Source organism: Centroberyx affinis, unplaced genomic scaffold (genome assembly GCF_046629955.1).
Source record: "Centroberyx affinis isolate AG114_WGS23_722 - 3 ecotype Tasmania unplaced genomic scaffold, CSIRO-AGI_Caff_v1 ptg003711l_1, whole genome shotgun sequence".
Taxonomy (NCBI): Eukaryota; Metazoa; Chordata; class Actinopteri; order Beryciformes; family Berycidae; genus Centroberyx; species Centroberyx affinis.
The window spans coordinates 117,563-127,408 of NW_027281601.1; positions in this window are offsets into that span (position 1 = coordinate 117,563).

Here is a 9,846-nt window from a genome sequence, read left to right on the forward strand (position 1 = left end):
TCTCAAGCATATTTGCCCCAAACTGCAGGCATCAGCCCGGCGAAGCGTGGCGTATGGTGGCGTTTGCATTATCAAAGTCACACTTCAACAGCATACAAGTGCTTCCAGGGGCATCGCAAAATGTCTGGCTGCCTGTTCCTGAGACACAGCTCAGTGGATTTACAGGGAATTTGTGACTATCTCCCCATCAATTCAATGAACCTTTCAAGGGCATCCCCCAGTGCACCCCCCACCCCCACAAACACACACAACACATACACACACAAGTAAACATAAAATCATGCACACACAGGCTAGGTACAAAGACCTACTGCCAGATCACACTAATTGTCACACTGGAAACATTTGTGTACTAACTCTAGTATGGAGGATATTTTCAATCATTCATTCATTTTTAACCCACTTATTCCATTTCCGGGTCACAGGGAGGAAGACAGGAGCACCCAAAGGAAACCCAGATTAACTTGAATGTCAGTGCTAACCTGAGCAATATTGAAACAGTATATTTTTCTCCTCTTGACATTTTCTGTGTATTCACAACCTCACTGACCTTAACCACCAGACTTCAAACATTGCTCAGAACTTTTTCACTGAGAACTTGCACAGTGTTTTTGTGTCTATTGACTGATGTGTCCGTGTCACTCGGCCTGTCTGAAACACCATGACAAGTGGCAGCTGTCTCTGAAGCACTGCCTGGTTCAATTTTAATAAATCATCCTCAGCCAGTGTGTTCTCCACTCTCACCATGCCTCCTCTGTCTGTCTGTCTCTCTCTCTCTCTCCTCCACTATCTCCGCCTTCTCTCCCTCTCTGTCGTCCCTTTCACTACTTATCTAAGTCTACCTTTCACTCTCTCCTCGCCTCTCTCTATCTCTCTCTTGCCACTCTCTTTCTCTCTCTTCTCATTTTTCCCTTTCTGCTTCTCTCTCTTTATCTCTCCGAGCTGCCAGTCTCTTTTCTCCCTCTTTCCATCTTCCTTCTTCCCTCTCCTGACTACCTTCTCTCCCTCCCCCTCACTCTATTGCTTTGCTTCTCCCTCTCTCTTTCTCTCTCTTTCTCTCTCGAAGCTCTTATTGGTGCTGAGTTGCTCAAAAAGAGCCACTTCCTCTATCGTCTCCCCCAGGAGTGCTGGTATATTGAGCCTGTTCTAAAAGCTCAGAGTCCTTGGATGGAGTCAGGTACTGTGGGCTCCACTCTCTTTGCAAAGTGGCAGAGCTACGGTATAATTAACTGAGAAGAAGCTTTCTCTCTCTGTCTCTCTCTTTTCAGCATGCCATCTCTCCTCTCGTAGCCCACATGCTCTCAATCTCTCCTTCTCCAGCCATCTCTCTCTCTCTGTCGCTTCCTCTCCCTTTTAATAGGCGTCAAAACACAAAACGCATTACGACCGTGTATGTGTGTGAATGAATCTAAAGTGAATGGAGCAGACTGAGGAATTGATTAAGTTGCTACATACCCCAACTCACAAATGAGCCTGAGGTATATTGGCAACCCTCTTTATTATTTATCACAGTGAGCGAGCCAGACTTTATGAGGCCTTGGTGTCCATTTTTTGTCTTTGACAGTATTTAGAATACATATAAAATGCTGTAATTGATTATGAGTATCCAACCATGTAATCGTTTATTCCTTCGTCTATACCTGCGGTTTGAGATAATGAATGACTGCACATAAATAATAGTTGATTAGCATTGAAATCCAGTGGAACTGATAACTGAGAAATGGCCCAGTTGTTCCGCCGGTGGTACGACTCTCTCTCTCTCTCTCTGTTTCTCACTTCATCTGTCTGTCTCTAACTTACTTTTCTCTTATTCAGAACGCAGCAGCAACTACATTTCACAACATGTCATCATCAGACAAATGTCGGGTCTTTTAACCTGGAGGTGTGACATTCAGCCTAGGGTGCCTGCCATGCCGTACGCTGCACACATAACCAATCTCCTAACCAAAAGTGACAAGACACCTGTAACAAGAGGACTTTGCTCCTGGCTGCCTCCCACTCCTAACCCTGCCTTCACTCTCTCTGTTCTCTATCTCCCCCGCTGTGAACTGAATAAATTCCTTGACTTGATAATGATGCTGTAGCATTACCATACCGACTAGGCCGTTGGGGGGAGTTTAAACCGCAACAGCGCAGGGGATAGCTCCCTCTCCCTCAATCTGTAACTGCTGATTGCGGGCGCAAAGTGCACTGGCGTGGAAAAATATGCAGCGCAGCAAATCCTTGTTAAGACCAAGCAATCTGTTAGATCTCACAGTGTCTGTCTTTCTCATTTCTTGGGTTATAGGATGCAAATGTTTCATTTAGCTAATGAGGTACTTCACAAGGTTAGGCTTTTGTTAGTATGGGGTGTGTGGATGTGAACTGTGTTGTCACGGACAGCAGAGCAAGTGAGATAGAATACATCAAGGGATGACAACAGGCAGAACTCATTGTGAAGTTTTAATAATTCAGTGATCATTGCATGAGCTGAGCAAGCAAAACAGGGACCACTGAGGTCCCTGGCATTCAAAAATTCAATTGAGAATATCTAAATCAAGAGGAAAGGGGAACTTCACACTGAAAAAACGAAATGGAAAAAGCTACCATTCCCTGAAGCGTTCATGTCGAAGTTTCATCTTGGAGAAGCAGTGAAAAGATGTACACAAATCACAACATGTTATTTCACAGCAAGCCTACCTCAAGATCAGGTCAGGAAATACTCCAGGAGGTAAGTCACAAAAATACTTGGCTGAGCTTGAGACAAACAGCATTGGTGCCAGATACTAGTAAATAAATGATATTGCTGCTGAGACATCTGCGCCAACTCGGGGGCAAACACAGTCAGCCAATATCAGCTCACAGCATTCAGTACACAACCTCCTCTCAATCCCTCTGGTAAACAATCTGGGTGGGGGGAGATTGAAAACAGCAAGCATCCGCACCCGGATTTACATTCCAATCAAGTGACACCCCTGTCAGAAAATGACTTCATTTTCACTACTCTACAACACACACACACACCCGCCACTAATACGAGGATGCACACACACAAGACAATCGCACACTCACACACACACACACACACCTCTACTTCTCTGCTCCCCCATCCTCCTTCTGCCTCTCTCTCTCTCTCTCTCTCTCTCTCACACACACACACACAGACACACACACACACACACTAACACACACACACACACACACACACACACACACACACACACACACACACACACACACACACAGTGCTTCCTAGTCAAGTCTCAGTTGTTGGAGCAACAATGCAAGGTGAATGGTTACACCTGGTAGCAGATGGCATAGTAGTGCATCTCTCTCTCCTCTTCCCTGCTTCCTCTCCTCATCTCTCCCCTCCTCCTGTTTTGGAGATGAGAACAAAGACAAAGGCAATCTCGTGAAAATCTCTAACCTCTTCATCTGTGCTGTTCATTGGAAACCTGGGGGGATATGAAGAAGCGTTTAACGGGGGCCCAGACAGCTTGTGTGTGCCTCCCTAGCGCCTGCCTGCCTCACCCAGAGGTGCATCACTGTTGACCTTGTCTAGAGCTATTGCTTCACAATGATGTTTGCCTTGTTGCTCCCAGGGAAAGTGGGAAGTGCTACTTCATTTGATGCAAGACGGGACTCATTAAAAAACTCTGCGGCGTGCCTTGTGTTTATGTAGCTTAAAAAGAAGAACACAATCATCAATGGGACTAACTTCGCTTTAAATGTCACAGCGCAAATGTCACAGGGGGAGCTGTTCTCGTCTCTGTAAGCTTGAGATGACTCGTCTTGGAATCAAATCTTAACTGGGAAGAATAAACACTTTGCTTTTTTTTTTTTGACTCAAACAGTCCAAAACAAATAACACTTTAAACCTGTTGTTGTCATTACACAGACAACAGGGGTGACATTTTGCTTCTCCACAAAAACATGAAATTGTCTTTGAACTGTGAGAGAGGAGAGAAAACATTGACCGTGAAAAAATCACACTGATGATGACAGGGATAAGGCGTGAGCTCATCGGAGAGTGAAGAGCGGGGTCGTCGGGTCCACGGTTGGCGGGATCCATCTGTTCTGGGAGCTCAGTCCATCAGCGCCGGGCAGACAGACAGGCAGAGAGGCAGACAGGCAGCTCCACTGGCTGCAACACAAGACACGAGCGGGGAGGAGAGGCAGGACCCATGTCCTGTGTTGCAGCCCCTGGCCCAGCCAACAGGTCACCTTCAGCACAGCCCCGCAACAGCTGATCCACTGTGGAGGGGAAGAGGGAGGGAGAGAGAGAGAGAGAGAGAGGATGAGAAAGGGAGGGGAGGGGGGAAAGAGAGATAAAGTCAATTACAATGGATTCTGTGTGAGAGAAAGAGGGAGGAGAGGAAGCAGGTGGGAGAAAATGAGAGAGTGGTGGGAGCAGAGGAGACGGGCGCTGGATGGGAAACGAGGAGGGTGATAGAATGACGGAAAATACTGAGAGTGAATGAGAGGGAGAGGGAGAGGGAGAGAGAGAGAGAGAGAGAGAGAGAGAGAGAGAGCACAAAAAGGGCGATGCACCTCCACAGACACCACATTCATCACCTGGCCAATGAAAATAGCCTTTTTCACCTTGCGATGAGGGGGCCGGCCTTACCAGCACCATCTCATATCCACCCCACCAGACACCCCGAGAAAAACACTCCTCTGGCCCAAATTGCCTGACTAGGAGGTTAATGACTAGCAATGCCACAGGTCCGCAGAAGGAGATCCATCTGCAATGTCCTTATACAAGAGTCCTGCGGCGGAATTGGAGCGTGTCATTGGAAATAAATGTAATCATTATTATTGTCGTGTATCGCACGTCGCAAAGAAAATAACATCTATTGAGGCGATTTGAGCGTAAAAATGGGAAATTTGTGCCAGTGGACTGGTGTTTACGCTGTCTATTGGTCTTATGGGGAAGCATTTTGTCATCAAAGAGGAAGAGAGCATGCAATCAATTCCCAAACCGCACCCCAGTCTCTCTTGTTCTCTCTCGTTCCCTTTCCGTCTCTCTCTGGGAGTCTGCCATGTACCAGGCATTAAAAGGTCACAGCTGAGTGAACTCTAAGCTGTGTGTATCGCACAAAAGGTCTGAAAATGTCATGGCTTCACACACATGTCATCGTGTCTGCAGAAGGAACATCAACATGCAAAATAACAAAACTAATCAACAGCCCCATTTCAGTGACATTTAACCCCAAATTCTGATCCATTCTTTTTGGCTTTCCTTTCATTCTCCAATCACCCAGTCCTTTCAAAACTACATCTGCCAGCCACACTGGTTAAATCCTTCTTCTGCCTTTGTGATGGAGCACAGTGTAGCAATTTAATTGAGTACCTTTCTCTCGCCTAGTTTCTTGTATGAAAATGGGTCCAACCTAGATTTGAGACTACAGGGATATGAACTCAGAGGACAGATGAAAAGAACTGAAGGACAAAGCAGGCGAATGAGAAAGGAAAGGAGAGCCGGGGGCAAAATTCAATTCTTCCCTCCCTTTTTTCTATTCTGAGCCAAAAGGTTGTAAAAGAACAGGTATTTGAAAAAAATGTAGAAGGTTGGTTTTGAATGGGTTTTGGGTCAGAGTGAAGTTTTTGGAAGCTTAAAAGGTAACAATGTCAGATAAAATTGCACAGATATTTTATCAGGGCAGAGAGAAAAAGACCGCCTAACGCTTGGGAATGATCCTTTGAAGTATGCTGTCAGGAGAATAGCTGATCTCCTACATCAAGTGCATGAGGAATTAGAGGGCATTGGCTCCTTTTGAAATCCAAGTCACAATGCACCCCAAGCTTCTGCACAGAGTCGTATTGGAGATTTGACAAAAAACAGAGACTAATATTGGATGGCATACTACTGGAAACTGCTCAGGGCAACTTGGCTGTGGTGAGAAACAGGCCACCCAGATTCTACATTTAATCACTTACGTGAATTGCCTTTCATTACCACAGCTACAATGGATTCTGACAGAACTGAAATGACTTTGCCAGGCAAAATGCTGTAGACGCAGTGTGCAATTAATGGGACTTGTAATTAAAGTATCGATGTTGGGTAATAAGTCCCACTTATTCTCCACGATCAGGACAATGATCACACTGAGCGCAACGGATACGTGCCTTGCATCCCTATACTAAAACCTTATCACTTGAAAAGATCCTCCTCTATTCAAAGAGTCCACACAATAGATGACTCAACAATGGTGCATTGTGCCAGCTCTAACAATGGCACGGATCCTCTGATCAGTGTGTGATATGGAGGCAGACTTTTGGTTTGCTGGCAGGCCGTGAGGAGAGGAACCCTGATGAAACAAGTGCATATACTGTGACTCAGATCCTGGATTTAAGAGGAATAGTTTGAGGTCTGTCAGTGTTGTGTGACCACAGAGACCATAGAAACTCATCATTTCACATCCCTCCCTTCATACCCAAATTTACATAATGTCAGTGCCTTGCGCCAGCTCCATCTGTAGCTTACTCTCATTAATAACACTGTTGTATAAACTTGTGCATAATGAGGCAGCCTACAGGGGCTAGGCCTGCTTGAAAAAAACTTTTCAGATGTCAAATTACGCATGGCAGTTATTCATCATATCATATCAGGCATAATACATCACTAGGGCCCTCTGTACTGTACTGATGATGACAGTATAAAAGTGTGTATGTGCACATGCATGCATACATTAGCATGAGTATGTATGCGGATACTGTACACGCATGTATGTATGGGTACATTAGATGCATCTGTATACTTGAGTTCCATTGAGCCTGGCAGATCGGCTCTGAGGCAGCAAAAATCAGTTAGCTGTCTGTGTTTTGACTTAAGAGGGAAAAGAAAAGTCTTGTCTGGCAGCCACCTTGGGTGTGAGGCTGTGAGCCCATTCGTTTTTCTTTACAGTGGCAGCAGGAAGCTGACAAACAAACAGGCAGAATAATCTTTACACAAGAAGCTCTCAAAGAGAGCCTGACAGCCCAGCTACAACTTAATCATAACATTTTTCTTTGATGATGGCCTTGGGATGCATCAGATCAATGAGGCAGAAATTTATGTAAACCCAAGGTTAAAGATTTAGTATTTGTCAAACACAGCATTGGAGCTGTCTCACCACACCTATTCAAAAATAATGTGCTAGGAAACTTAATAATACTAATTTTACCTTGAAAACTGTGTACACCTATAAAGCTTTTCAGTGCTTTTCAAGATGTGGTGCTTTTCACGGCATCTTTTTGAACATTAACCCGCTGTCTTGTTATTATGAAAAGCACATAATGGAAGAGAGCGATGCTATTCCTCTCCTTGTTATTCTCAAGGGACACACAAGCCTTTACAGAGGCCTTAGCTGGTGCCTTAGCGGGTCCCTCTCCCTTCCCTTGGTGCCTTCTGAAAGAGCCACTGTTCTCTTGGGTTCTGGATGCCGGGACCGTCCCGATCCAAACAAACACGGTTTGTAAAGCTAGCATCTTTGTTCTCCTCAACCTGATTATGCATGGTGGAGTGAAGTAGTCAGTACCAGCAGCTCTTCTTCCTAAACACGCACACCAGCATGCACTTTCATACACACACACACTATCTTGCATACGCATGCGCACATACACACGCACATACACACATGCATGCAAGCACTCACGCACATGCTCACTCAGTCTCTTTTGTACACACACACACACACACGCTCTCTCACATGCACTAGGGGCATGACATCAGGGGAGATATCGCCTGAAACTGGACTTTGATGCTGAGATCTTTAAAGAAGCTCGTTCTACAGTATTGGCGATAAACAGACTGTTCTGCAACACAGGCCCACATAGTGGTGGAGGAAGAATACTTAACAAGGTCGAATAACCAGATCACCTCCTTCTGGGTTTTCACATGCTCCATCCTCCATCAAGCAGTAGGTCCAGAAAGGTTTTGCTGAAAGAAGTGCAGGAGAAAAGAAGTGCCTTCGCCTGCACTTGTACATTTTCTGTAACTCCCGCGTGACTCAGCCTTCTCCACTACTAGAACTAATCTCCGTGGAGGGAGGAATCGCTGCAAATGTTGAATAGAAAATGATAGTATTTATCTCACACAGTAGCTTTCTGAAACAGCATTTCAAAGCCGTCTGTCTACTGTGAATGAAGGAGAATGTGAGAGCTGCCGTCCTTGAAGTGCTGCGTGTGATAGCTCCAAGAGAAACAACCTTTAAAGATGACCTCCAACCTGCGAGCGGACGAGATTCTTCAGAGCAAGTGCTGTTGTGACCTTGATCTGCTCTCGCTCTGTATTCCTGCATCAGACTATTCACCCGCGCCATGATTCAGAGGATGACTGTGATAAATGCATCACAAGAACTGGGAGTGCTGGAAGAGTGCTTGCTCTCTAAATGATGCATTGAAAAGATAAATGTTTCCATAGCCAAGAAGCAGAGGTCTGGAACGCATGCACGCATACAAACACGCTCTCACACACACACACATACATTCACACATGCACACGCAAGCATCCTTACATGGGGAGAGAGAGAGAGAGAGAGAGAGAGAGAGAGAGAGAGAGAGAGAGAGAGAGAGAGAGCATCTAAAGAGCAGAAAATAGGCAATGTGTCTTTCTTGAGGATGTTATCAGTGTACAGAATCATGCTCAGGATTAGCATAGCGGTGCACTATTTTGTGTGACAAGATATTCGCTGAGTGATCTTATTACTATTTGCTATTAAAGTGGTTTATTACACTAATTACAGAATACAGAACTCTTAAACTCAGCGATGTTGCAGCTAGAGATGTGCTGAAGCCAGGCAGTGCTATTGGAAAACAGCTTCAGATAACAACCGCAGACAGATAGGACATATCTGCTATCCACATCAGTATGCAGGGGAAAACTGATTGGAGTGGACCCTCAAGTTGTTATTGCTGCATGAGCTGTGAGAAGTCATCACAAGGATGAACGGTATCTACAAACCACACACACACACCCACACACACATTCCTGCGCGCACACACACACACACATTCAACACCCGTCTATAACTACACATGTACAGACTCTAAAGTACGCACGCACACACACACACACAGACACACAGACACACACACACACACGCACACTCACACACAGCTTTGTGCCATTTCTCCTGAGCTTTCTCAGCACTATTGGAGTTGGTGTTGCATTTCAGAGCTGATAGCTGGCTCGATGGCCGCTGCTGGGCTTGGCTTTTCCCCCGCAGCTGCTGATGGGACACTTTGGGACATCTCTCCTCTCCTGTGAGGTCTTCTATATAAGTGAAAGAAGAGTCCTGCTGGCACCAAACCTGTCTCTCCAGAGCGCAGTGCAGACAGGTGTGGTCGGTCCTGTGTATAGCTCAATGACACTATCAGGACTACAGGTAGAGCATTGCAGTAATAAGGCAAGGTTATGGGTTCTATTTCACCTTAGGCCTATAGCCAAAAGCATCCATTGAATATCTATGCTATTGTGGGGAGACAGATTTCCTCAGTCTCCCAGACAGGCTTCAAAGGCTCACGCAACAATAAGGTCTGGTGTAGTTATCTGACTGATGTTTTCTCCATGGACTTCAGCTTCTGTGGCAATTTCAGTTCAAAGTATTCTACAAGTCTTTGTTCATTCAGGCTGCATTACAGGCTCATCACAGAAGCCACGTTCATTTGCACCCATCTTCAGTAAGATCTCAAAACCATTAATCAGTGGGAAGAGAATCATGCACGGCAACATCCTACCTTTCTATCGCAGTCCCGCGGCTCCTTTTCATTCCACCAGACCGGCAGCGCAGCAGTAAAGACAGCATGGGGATGTGGTCGCACTTTGAGCATATTTCTGTCAACCTCCCTCTCTCTCTCTGTCTGTCTATCTCCCTCTCTCTCTCT